General features: G+C 35.9%; 1 pseudogene; it reads left to right on the forward strand.

The window, feature by feature from the left end:
- The first annotated feature begins 1111 nt into the window (after positions 1 to 1111).
- LOC133750745 (eukaryotic translation initiation factor 2 subunit 3-like) overlaps positions 1112 to 12396 on the forward strand; it is a 28145-nt pseudogene continuing 16860 nt past the window's right edge.

Genomic DNA, 12396 nt, shown 5'->3' on the forward strand with positions numbered 1-12396 from the left:
GCAAACAATATTATTAGAAAGTTTCTTTTAAAAATAAAATTTAAATACACTAATATTTTTCTGAGTATTAATTTGTTCTTATTCATAATATAAGTGTCATTAAATTTGAGGGCTAAGATAAAAAGACATTCTATTGAAAAGCACTGTTAAATACCAAAAGAAAATTTTCTTTCAAGACATAGCTTCTAAGGGGCTACTTCTAAGGAAAAATACAAATCCACCAGAATTCGCCTGTAAAATTCCATTAATTTGGATTCCAAAATGGCTGAATAGGGAAAAGACTTGGTGCTTTTGACCCCAGCATAAGAAAAACAGAGGAAATTCCTTCCAAAGGGAGAGTTTGAGAGAAATTTGCTGTGGAAAGAAGGAAGGGGACACTGTGCAGCAGCATGGATTGTGTGGACACACAGCAGAGAACAGGGACACCACCTACTACTCATGCAGCGGGAGGCTAAAGGAGACACCAGCATCTGAGATCCAGTTGAGAGCAGACTACGGCAGCCCGTGCCATTGGATTTATTGCTTGATGGAGTATCTTGTGGACCACAGTGACTTTGAGTCCAGCCTGGAGCCCTAGCAAGAGGCAGGATATCCACCTAATCTAACAAAAGAAAACCAAACTTCTCTCTCTCACCGAACAAGTGCGCCTGGCAGCTGGCAGGGTGAAGGTGCCATTTTGATACCAGTTGAGGCTGCAGTGGCTCTTGTGTGCACATGTAAACATGAAATTTTAAAGAGGGAAAAATTGTCATCCCCCACTTATTTGAGTCTAGCTGGGAGGGTTGACATGGGGTTGATCAACCAAATAGGAGTGTGAGGTGTCCCTATCCTCTCAAATTATCACAAAGTACTGGGCTAAAACTACCAAGGCAGAACACCCACAGAAATTTGGCTCTGGGTACATTTCTACTTTCTCTGAGGACAGGGCAGGCTTGTGGGGCTGAGTGGATCCTCTGCACCCTATGAATGTGGGAGCCTTGCTTGCTGGGATTGCAGGGATTCTGTGACTGTGCGATAGGACGTGGGGTGTAGCTGGGTCCCTGGGCAATCACTGTGTCTGGCATCAGAGGCTCAGGAATCTCTGATGGCCTGGGGTGGGTGACTTAGGAACATGCAGATCCTTTGTGTGATTGAGGTATGTACACACTGTGGGCTAACACCAGTCACTTTCACCTTGGAAGAGGCTGTGATTATACCAGCAGGCATGTCCATACCCTCTCCCCTACTGAAAATAGAGGAAATCTACCATGCCCAACTCTCAGTCCACCCTTGAGCACTGACCAGAGTTTCCTGGTGGCACCCAGCACGTACTTCTAGGTATTCCCTATAGGAGCAGACACTTCACTAAGCCACAGAGGCATATACTCAATAGAGATAAAAACAACAATTATTTCCAGAAATACCTAAAATATGCAGACATACAAGAAATAAAGACAAGGAAGACAACATGATCACAGCACTTCAATATTAGAATGTAAAGATGAAAGTTTTGATGAAATGCCTGAAAAAGAGTTCAAAAGAATAACTATATCACTACTCAGAAGCAATGAGAAGCAAATTCATGAGTTAAAGAAATCAATATAAGACATGGATGAAAAATTTTCCCATGATATAGAGATTTTGAAGAGAATGCAAACTGAAATATTAGAAATGAATAATTTAATATGTGGAATGCTTTAACAACACACACACACACACAGAGAGAGAGAGAGAGAGAGATCGTCCATCCATAGGTTTACTGCCTAATTGGCCACAATAGCCAGAGCTGTGTTGATCCAAAGCCAGGATGCAGGAGCTTCTTCCAGGTCTCCCACATGCGTGCAGGGGCCCAAGAACTTGGGCCATATTTTAAGCTTTCCCAAGCCACAGCAAAGATCTGGATTGGAAGAGGAGCAGCCAGGACCAGAACTGCACCCATATGGGAGGCCGGCGCTTCAGGCAAGGGCATTAACATGCTGCCCCATAACACGGGCTCCAAGGCAAGAGCATTTTAACCCGTTCAGGGAACTTGAAACATCCGTAGAACAGGATAAAGGGAAGCTACTTCAAAGACTCAAGTGATGAGCCTGAAAACTAGGCAACTAGACAGGGTTTTTATAATGTAGCAAGAGATTATTTCACTGATTTTTGAGTGAATGAATCATAAGTGTTTAGTAAAGATAGACAAGATAGTTTATAAGTAGAATAAAATTCAAAATATTTAAAAATTACCATTAAAATTTGCCATTTAATCTCATAATTTTGAAATAATTTTCATTTTTTTTCCTTATTCATCTGTTTATACACATTTGTGTTTCCACTTGGTCCTCTTTCTCATCTGTGCTTGATATCTGCCTAAATAATTGTGATGTATAAAGACTAGAAACTTGTATTTTGTAATTTATTTTATTAATTTTTTTTGACAGGCAGAGTGGACAGTGAGAGAGAGAGAGACAGAGAGAAAGGTCTTCTTTTGCCGTTGGTTCACTCTCCAATGGCCGCCACAGCTGGCGCGCTGTAGGCGGCGCACTGCGCTGATCTGATGGCAGGAGCCAGGTGCTTCTCCTGGTCTTCCATTCGGGTGCAGGGCCCAAGTACTTGGGCCATCCTCCACTGCACTCCCTGGCCACAGCAGAGAGCTGGCCTGGAAGAGGGGCAACCGGGACAGGATCGGTGCTCCGACCGGGACTAGAACCCGGTGTGCCGGCGCTGCTAGGCGGAGGATTAGGCTATTGAGCCGTGGCGCCGGCTTATTTTATTAATTTATTTTAAAGTTAAAAATCAGTTAACATGTATTTATTTGAAAGGCAGAGTGACAGAGAGAAAGAGGAAAAGAGAGAAAAGGGGAAGGAAGGCTAGAAAGAGAGACAGAGAGAGAAAGAATCTTCCATTGGCTGGATTCCAAATGTCCTCAACAGCCAGAACTGGGCCAGGCCTAATCCAGGAGCCAGGAACTCCTATCGGAGTTTTTCATGTTGCTGGCAGGGACCCAAGACCATCAGCCACTGTTTTCTTAGGAAAATTAACTGGAAACTGGATTGGAAGCATTACCACCGGAATTGGAAGAGGAACTCTGGTACAGAATGCTGGTATAGCAGTTGGTGGACTAACACCCTGTACCACAGTGCAGACCCCTGTTAGATTTTGTTATGTTTCTGCTAATATATGAAATATTTTGTGATATACTTTAACCATGATTCTGTCACTTCCTATCTGTGTGAAACTGAGGAAATTATCTAATCTCTTTGTGCCCCAAATTTCTCACTTCAAAAATGACTGTATAATAAATATTTAGTGTGTGGAGGAAATAAAACCTTGACTTAGTCACAACAAACATTAAAGTTCCAATAATTCTAATTTTCTTTAAAAAAAATCACTGTGGTGTTGGTGCTGTGGTATGGGGGGTAAAGCCACCTCCTGCAATGATGGCTTTCCATGTGAGTGTTGGTTCACGTCTTAGCTGCTCCACTTCTGATCCAGCTTTCTGCTAACGAGCCTGGGAAAGCAGCAAAGGATGGTCAAAGTGCTTGGGCTCCTGCACCCATGTGGGAAAACTGAATTCAGAAGCTCCAGATCATTGTGGCCATTTGAGGAGTGAACCAGTGGATGGAAGATCCTCTCTCTCTCTCTCTCTCTCTCTCTCTTTCTCTCTCCTTCTCTCTCCCTCTCTCTTTCTCTCTCCTTCTCTCTCCCTCCCTCCCTCTCTCTTTCTCTCTCCCTCCCTCCCTGTCTCTTTCTCTCTCCCTCTCTCCTTTGAGTAAATAAATAAATCTCTATATATAACACTGGTGTGTTTCTATATATAGTTTCAAATTATCTCTTATTTCAAGAATTATTTCTCAAAGTATACATCGGGTATTTTGGGAATATGCTGTTTCCTTAGAAAAGCCATGTTTAGATTAGCATTTGTTAGTGTATGCCTTACTTTCTCTTTAATTAAAAAAAATGTGGGGCTGGTACTGTAGCATAGCAGTTAAGTACCACCTGCAATGCCAGAATCCCATATAGGTGCTGGTTTGAGTTCCAGCTTTGCCAATTCCAATCGAGCTCTCGGCTAATGTGCCTGGGAAATTAGTACAGAATAATCCAAGTCCTTGGGCCCCTGCCACCCACATGGGAGACCTAGACAAAACTCCTGGCCAATCGCTTCTACCTGGCCCAGCCCTTGCCATTGTGGCCTTTTGGGGTGTGAACCAGTAGATGGAGGATCTTTCTCTCTGTCTCTCCTTCTCTCTCTCTGTAACTCTGCCTTTCAAATAAATAAAGAAATATTTAAAATTTTTAATTCTTAATCTCATGCAATTTTGCTTGCTTTTCCAAATCTTGACACTGGGTACTTTTACCATCTTTCCAGTAATGTAGCCATTCATTCTAATGTTTTAGTTTTGCTCTCCCATTCATTCTTTGACATATTTTTAATATCTGTTTTGTGATCAGATATTTCCAGCACAATTCTCTACCTATTTGACATCTTTGGTTTTATTTTTATGATATTTTATTTCATGGTTAGGTATTGGGGTCACACAATGTTTGTTCTTATCTGTCATTTTCTTTCTCAAACTCTCATTGTAGAAATACTGTGCAGGATTCTGTTAATGGAAACTGATTATTAAGTAATCTGCTTATTTTCTAGACTTCTTATAGGGAGCAATTTGGGCAATTATGTGGAATAACAAACATCTTCATTGATTCAAAGAAATGATTATTTGGCCTTGAATAAAGTGTGTGTGTCTGTGTATGTATGTCATTCCTTGTGGTGTTTCCTCTTCCTAGTAGACAGCATCTTGCTGCTAAGTTTATCAATGATTGTCATTCATCTTTCCAACCAATACTAACCATTGTCTGCTTCCTGCAAAGCACCATGGTTGGCTATCTCCACAGTCTGTCCTTAGAGAATCCTATCTTGCTCTTCTCTGCTGAGATAATAAATCTTGGGAATTTCTTAGAGATCACACATAAAATGGCTTTCAACAGTTACAAAGGAAGGATGCTTTGATAAAATTGATATTCTAATTCTGAGCTCCCCTGGCAGAAGCATATCTGCTCCTATCCAAAGTTTATACTTTAGCATTTGCTAACTTCTTGGTGTAACTTCCCTTATATAAAAATTTTCAGGAGAGATACATAGGGTAGAAATTGAAAGATAATTATTCTTTAAATACTAACACAGCATTTATACAACCAAAAATAAGGAAGTAAAAGACAGACCTACATACTTACTATATGTTGTCAAGTACTATATATAAGCTCGTCAAAAGTGTACCCTGGGGGAAATTGTATTGTTTTAAATGATTTTCACTACTGAAAGCATAATTTTGTATGTTATATATGTCATATTTATTTTAAAGATTTATTTATTTATTTGAAAGTCAGAGTTACAGAGAAAAGGAGAGACACAGAGTGAAATTTTCCAACTGCTTATTGACCCTCCAGAAGGTCACAATGGCCAAAGCTGGGCCAGGCTGAAGCCAGGAGCCAGTAGTTTCATATGGTTCCCTACTTGGATGGTGGGGGGCCCATACAGCTGGGCCATCTTCTATTACTTTTCTCAGGCCATTATCAGGGAACTGGATTGGAAGTGGAACAGACTTGACAATAACTGGCACCCACATGGATGCTGGAGTTGCAGCAGGTGGCTTAACACACTTCATGGCATCACCAGCCCCTCTTGATGTGATATTTTGATATAAAAAAGTAATTTGAATGAAGATTTTAAAAATTAAATTTTTGTCATTATGGTGAGATGCTATGCATTGTAGAATAAGAGTTTAAAGGCCCTAGAAGATTAAAAAGAAGAAAAGATGAAGGAATAGCCGTTGTAAAAATACATGTAATGACAATACTCTACAGCAATGTCAATATCAGTTACATGTGTTATTTAGTTTTGCTGTTGTAGTACTTTGTATAATATCAATTTGTTATAGAATTTTCATGAAACTTTGCAGCACACATAAAAACATTGTATCAATTGTGCCTTGGGAAACTATGCTTGTTTTGTGTTGTCTGCATATATAACAACTAAAAAGGGAAAACAGACTAGACACAGGAAGCAAAGAAAATGCACTCCAGTCATGGGTAGACTGAAAAATAAAACAAAGACATTTGCTTTAAAGAAGGTCTGCATGGACCTAATAACTTTTATGGAAATTTGAGCCACTTTTATTCACATATGAGAATGAATGTTTCCTCATGCAGCTGGAGAATTTGAAACCACACAGGTCACAGGCATCAATGTTACACTTGGGCTTGCTGAAGGCAATGATTCTCAAACAGATTAATCAGATTCACTTATAGATGAGATAAATTTTGTAAGAGAGAAAAATGACATCCATGTGTGATGAATAAAACTGTTGAGCTTATTGTCACCAGATAAATGAACAACAATGTTTCTCCAATACATATTGTATAGTGAGCTGAAGAAATAAAATTGTGAGCAGGTAGGAGAGAGGGATAAATTTAAGCAAAGAGGAAATTACAATTTTAGGCAATACAGCAAATTTGTAGACTGCTGGGAAATAGTTGCAGCAGTCAATCTTGAAATAAAGTAGTGAACAAAAAAAGTTATTCTTCTTCAGTTAAGCTATTAAAAGTTTCATACATATCAGAGACATTTCCCCAACTAGCAACAGACTTAGTTTTTTCTTAAAATAGAACCACTCATAGTACCTATTGAATTATTAATTTCAGACTATAGCTCTGTGAAAGAAAATAAAATACTAAGTTGAAGAAATATCATTTATGAATGAAGATGATATTTCCAAAACATATTTAAGGGCAAAACAATTTTGTTAAGAAGTGTAGGGATATTCAATGCAAATGAAATACAGAATTTAAGAGTTTTGTCTATTAAATGCAGGCTTTGGTTCTTGATTCTGGTCTTAAGTCCAACTTTCTCTTAATATAGACTCTGTGAGGCAGTGGGGATGACTCAAATAATTGAGTTCCCACCACCTATGTAGGAGAACTGATCTCAGTGGTGATATACAACGCTATAACAACAAAATCTTTCGGCAATGGAAATACCATATTTTTTTGACTGTTTGTTGATGGACCTTTATGTATTGTTTTATTATCATTTTAAATGCATCTGCACATAGTTATTACTTGAATACTTGGTTTTAGGGACATATTTTCATTCATAGACATCAATCATTATCAATACAATACTGTTTTCACACCAGCAAAATGAAAACTGCATACTGATATTATGGTCATTTGAATTTTAAGATAAATATAAGGGAATAGAAGAAAACACCCAAAATGATCATCTTCCAGCTTTGGCTCTGGTGCAGCTCCAGCGTTCAGGACATTTGGGAAATAAACCAACAAATGGGGGCTCCTTCTCTGTCTCTTTTTCTCTCTCTCTTTCTGACAAGTAAATAAATAAAGATTTAAAATATTGTAGCACAGATTGAGTTGATATTTATCTTAACCTCAATGCAGAAATTTTATAAAGAATAATTGTTTTGGGTTTCTTAGTAACACTACAGAATGAAAAGTTACTAAAGTGTTTTTATAACTTACTTGATATATAATATTTTGAGGATTTTAATAATCTGTATTGTCTAATAGGTACATCCTGCTGCATCCTGTTATTGCTGTGTGCCCTCTGAGCAGTAATTCTATTATATTTTTTTTTAAATCCCTTAGATTGATCATTATGGACAACATCTTTTCACAAGGCTCTCTGTGGCTAGAGATAAAGTATTTCAACACTGTTTCTTTATATTAAAAACAATAAGCAGAGGTATATACATGTTATATATTAATTTTTGGTATAAGTACTTATAATTTATTTTGAGTGTGAAAAATATGATTCAAGTTTCCTGTGGATGAAATTCTACCTAATTAAGAAAACAGAAAATTCCACCTTTTATCTATTAATTTCCTTATATACATTTATATATTTATATACACTTTCTTGTACTGAGTAAAAAACATAGTATTTTACTCAATAGATGTATGTCTTCACATTAAATATATATGGAATTTGTATATATCTATTCCAGGAAATTAAAAATAAATTCTTTCATTCAATTATACAGTAGAATAGGTTTAGAAAATAATATTTTTTGCAAAAGTATAGTTTTAAAACCCAATTTTCAAGAATCTCAATTTTTTCAAAATTGAGTAAAAATAAAAAAAAAACAGTAAAAATGGAGAAATATGCAAAATAAGTGGAAATAAAAAGACTGAGGCTAAATCAGGAAATGCTAAACATGCTAAAATAGGGGCCAGTGCTCTGGTACAGCAGGTTAAAGCCCTGGCCTGCAGCATCGGCATTCCATATGAGCACTGGTTCTAGTCCTGGCTGCTCCTCTTCCAGTTCAGCTGTGTAATATGGCCTTGGAAAACAGAAGATGGCCCATGTCCTTGGGCCCCTAACCCGTGTAGGAGACCTGGAAGAAGCTCCTGATTCTTGGCTTCGGATAGACTCAGCTGCCACCATTTGGGGCTATTTGGGGAACCAGCAGAGTTCTCTCTGTCTCTCTCTCACTGTCTATAACTCTACCTCTCAAATAAATAAATAAAATCTGGAAAAAAACCCTACAATAACATAAAAGCTAAAATACACATAGATCCATACAGCAAAATTTTCTCCACCTTAATACGTGCACAAAGCCGAACAGCAGTTTTCCACATTGTGCATGTTCATATTTAGACTAGGCCCAGTTATAGATGCCAAAAGAGCAGTGCTTCAGTGGTCTACCAGATCTGTAACTGTTAAGTTCAATATATCATTATCATTCAGGTATTATTTTCATGCAAGTAGAACACACAATATGAGTGAGCATACTGAGAGATACAATCTTCATGATGAGACTCACTTTGTGTTAGCTGTTGGTTAGAGCGGATGGTGCAACCCGTGCTGAGGTGGTATGCAATTTCAACCTCTCATTGGCTGAACATTCATTCTTCTTTTCTTCTTTTCATATGAAGGGGTGTTGGGACTATGTTTATTTCAGTCTCTTACGGACCAGATCAATGACAGGTACACCTGAACATGCAATCCATGAATGTTGGAGCAAAACAAATAACACAAAAAATTACACTGCTTCTTAAACAGTTTTACCAGATTTTACTATGTATCGTCTCTCAATTATTTGGCAAAGATAAGTCATGCGCACCTTGCCTAACAGTGAGCAGAAGGAAAGAACACCAGGAATATTGAGGCAGTGTGATGAGGACACAGATACTTAATTAAGAAACTGAAGGCGTCTTAGAGACACAGATTTTGAAATTTATTTCAAAATAAATATTTTTGAAATAATATTTTGAAATTTATTTCAAAATATTTTGAAATTTATTTAAGAGGCAGAGAGACAGAGAAGAAGATGAAGAAGAAGAAGAAGAAGATGAAGGAGGAGGAGGAGGAGGAGGAGGAGGAGGAAGAGGAGGAGGAAGAAGAGAGAGAGAATCTTCCATTGTCTGTCTCACTCTCCAAATGCTTGTCTCAGCCAGAGCTTCACCAAAGTGAAGTCTGGAACAGTGAAGCTTTTCTGCATCTCATATTAATCACAGGGACTCAACTCCTTGCGCCATTACCTGTTGCCTCCCATGTTGTGCACTAGTCAGTAACTGGATCAGGAATGGAGACAAGATTGGAACCTACCCTCTCTGATGTGGGATAAAGGCATTGTAAGGGGCATCTTAGTAATTGTGTCAAATGCCCACCCAGTAACTTGGTCACCTTAACCACTGAGATTAAAGCCTGCTCCAGGTTATATTGTAAAATACATTTTTAAAAATTTTGTTTAAACTTCTATCATTCATAATATATATGCAAACTGTATATGTGTATATATGTGTATATGTATGTGTGTGTGTATATGTATATATAGGAGGGAACTTAAAATTTTTGTGGAAAACTTAATTTAAAGGTGATGTGCATTTTCCATACATTTTCTGAAACTCCTTTCATACATTTGTATTTGTGTATACATACATGCACATGGAAAGTGAAGTATTCAAAAGTAATTGTGTTAAGTTGTATTATGTTTCTGTATATACACATCCATTTCTATTTACTCTTAGTATCATTTTACATAAGAATGTCTTGATTGATATACCTATATAACATGTCACATTTTTCTTCACCTGGGAATATTTTAAAATTTTGCCCTATGAGAAAAGTTATTGTTGTTAGTGAAATATACAGAACAACTCTGACAGTGATTGAGAAAAATCAATTCCATCAGAACTATGTACTCTAGAGAAAACACAAAATTGTTCTAAAGAAAAACTGTCATTGATTTATTTTTTTATCATGGCACAAGCAAAGTGTAAAACCCCATCCACTTTTTTCCATCTCATTCATTTTCATTCACTTCCTACTAGCCAAGGAAAAACAGAACTCCATCTATATTTCATGGATCTGTTTTACTTTCAAAAAAGTTGAATGATATATCTTACCTTTGAGTTTTATACCATGTTTATTACAGATGATACTATAATCCTTGTCGTTTTACATTATTTTGAATCTAGGAATGCAGTGTAACAAAATCAAGTAGATTTATGTCAAGGTTTATGATATATCTCAATATTCAAAAATAAAACAAAGAATAAACATATACCCATATTCTGAAATTCAGACCATTGCTATAAATTATGTCCTCACCATTGTCTTTCAATAGTAAATTAATTCAAATGATTATGTGATGGTACTGCATGTCAATTATATGAATAAAATGTATCACACAAAGCAAATATAAATGGAAAGAAATTCCATCTTCATCAGGAGTTGCATTGAAACTGCTCTTGGAGTAACACATATAAAATTCCTGACACAGCTGTCATTCAATAAAGTGATCCATGGGGTTTTTTAGCAACAGGTAACAACAAGAAACAATGATGTGAAACACTCTGTATATGGAACAGCAAAGTTTTATTTAATGCAGTTAAATTGAAAGAAGTCTTCTGTATATAAAGATAATTGAAAATGAATCTTAATGAAGAATGGGATGGGAGAGGGAATGGGAGATGGGATGGTTGTGGGTGGAAGGGTGGTTATGGGGGAAAAAAGCTGCTATAATCCAAAAGTTGTACTTTGGAAATTAATATTTATAAATAAAAGTTAAAAAAGTAAAAAAAAAAAGAAAGAGGTGCTAACAATAAATTAATTTGAAAACATATACTAAATGTCTAACCCACAGACATTTCAATACTTCAAAAGACACTAGGAAGTTGGGGGAAAAACGAAAGCATTCTATATCCAATACTTTCATATAATAAAGCTCACTTGGTAAGTAATAAAATATATTAACTCATGGGCACAACCTATCCTCTCTGTTAGCAGGCTTTGCAATGTGGTCATTGATTTTATTTCATATAAAATTTTTATTTTATATAAACCTTGTAAGTGTAATTTTAGTTGTGAAATATATGACCATAAATATTCATAATTTTATTCATTAGTGGTATTAGAAATGGCAAATATAGCAATGATAAAAAGATAGCAGAAATTAAAATCATTACTCTAAGAGAGCAATGACTATCTCTAGTTTCTTGAATGCATTTTATTTTAATAAGTCTTTACACATGGTATGAAGGATGTTGGCTAGGATTTTGCAAAATTACGTAATTGGAATCAGGGTCTTAAATTAAAATGTGAACTATTTTAGAAAAATAAACATTGACAAAAGAACTTATCTTTTCTGCATATTAATAAGACTTTCTAAAATAACTTTAGGAAAGGTATTATAAGTAAAATAATGAAAGGTGAAGCAAATGAATAAACAAAGATTTCATTGATAAGTAATTGGGGAGAATTTTTGGAATCTAGAAATTTTGGCTTATACTATGAAGAAATTTTCAATTTATTATTTTTGCTTTATTTCTTTAGGTTTGAATTCACATTTAAGTTTTAAATAATTTAAGATATGGTTTCAAATATCTCTCACATTATTACATAATTTACATTATATGAAATGATTTAAATCAGGTAATTATGGGAAAAGCAGTATCAGAAGTGATGATTTAGCATTGTCATCAAGGTGTAAGTAGGAAATGTTTGCAATCATTTCAAAATACTTAAGAATCATTTATTTAATAACTAGTCAAGTTCTAATTTGCTTCATTATATTCTAGATATCTCACTCAGTAATTACTGATTTCACATCTTTACCTATTGATAGTAAGTATCATAATAAAAATGATATGCGGTACATATATTTAGATATCCATTGATTACTTTCAACAGAATTTGAAAATTTCTTTCAAATATATTATCTACTTGTTTTGTCAGTTATACCTTGACATTTCATTACTCAAAATGTACAAAAGCATTTAATTATGTTTGGACTAACTGCAATTGGTATATAGTTTTAAATATTAGTGTCTAGTTGCTTATCGATATGTGTAAATTTAACTTACCATGGAGTGTCGTATTCTATCCTATAGCCTTGAAAAGCTCATTTT

The sequence above is a fragment of the Lepus europaeus genome, chromosome 2 (assembly GCF_033115175.1).
Source record: "Lepus europaeus isolate LE1 chromosome 2, mLepTim1.pri, whole genome shotgun sequence".
In the NCBI taxonomy this organism is placed as follows: Eukaryota; Metazoa; Chordata; class Mammalia; order Lagomorpha; family Leporidae; genus Lepus; species Lepus europaeus.